The 418-nt window shown below is 66.7% G+C and overlaps 1 protein-coding gene across 3 annotated transcripts in view; it reads right to left on the reverse strand.

The window, feature by feature from the left end:
* Nucleotides 1-214, reverse strand: part of LOC112409773 (activating transcription factor 7-interacting protein 2-like) — a 45,852-nt gene extending 45,638 nt beyond the window's left edge. For all 3 annotated transcript variants that reach the window (XR_003005231.1, XM_024760078.1, XM_024760079.1), the window contains exon 1: nucleotides 107-214. The gene's annotated coding sequence lies outside the window, so the exon portion shown is untranslated. The remainder of the gene's footprint in view (nucleotides 1-106) is intronic.
* Between the last annotated feature and the right edge of the window lie 204 nt (nucleotides 215-418).

Raw genomic sequence — 418 nt, forward strand, 5'->3', positions numbered from 1 at the left:
GCGCTCCGAGGCCTCCGGGGGCCGGCACTCAGGCGCGCGGCGCGCAAGAAACCTCCGTCCCGGCCAACTGTCACTCGCGCAGGGTTCTCGCCCGGCCCCAACGTACCTAGTGAGGCGCCGCGCCAGCCGCTTCTCTCCCCACAACCGCCGACAACCGCCGACAACCGCTGCCGCCGAGCACAATAACGCTTCCTCGCGAACCAGCTGAGGTAAGTTTCCCTTGCGCCCAGCCCCGATGGACTTCCGGCCAATGGCAGCGCGCACTTGCGGCAGCCCAGCCAATCAGAGACGAGCGGATGAAGGGGGCGGGGAGAACGCGGCGGGGAAGTGGAAGTCTGCTGAGGGGTGCGGAAAGTTCGCCTTCCCGAGATTCTTTGTCAGGACGTTAGACTTACCAGCGGGTTACGCGACCAAGCGC

Source organism: Neophocaena asiaeorientalis, unplaced genomic scaffold, assembly GCF_003031525.2.
Source record: "Neophocaena asiaeorientalis asiaeorientalis breed wild unplaced genomic scaffold, Neophocaena_asiaeorientalis_V1.1 scaffold1686, whole genome shotgun sequence".
Taxonomy (NCBI): domain Eukaryota; kingdom Metazoa; phylum Chordata; class Mammalia; order Artiodactyla; family Phocoenidae; genus Neophocaena; species Neophocaena asiaeorientalis.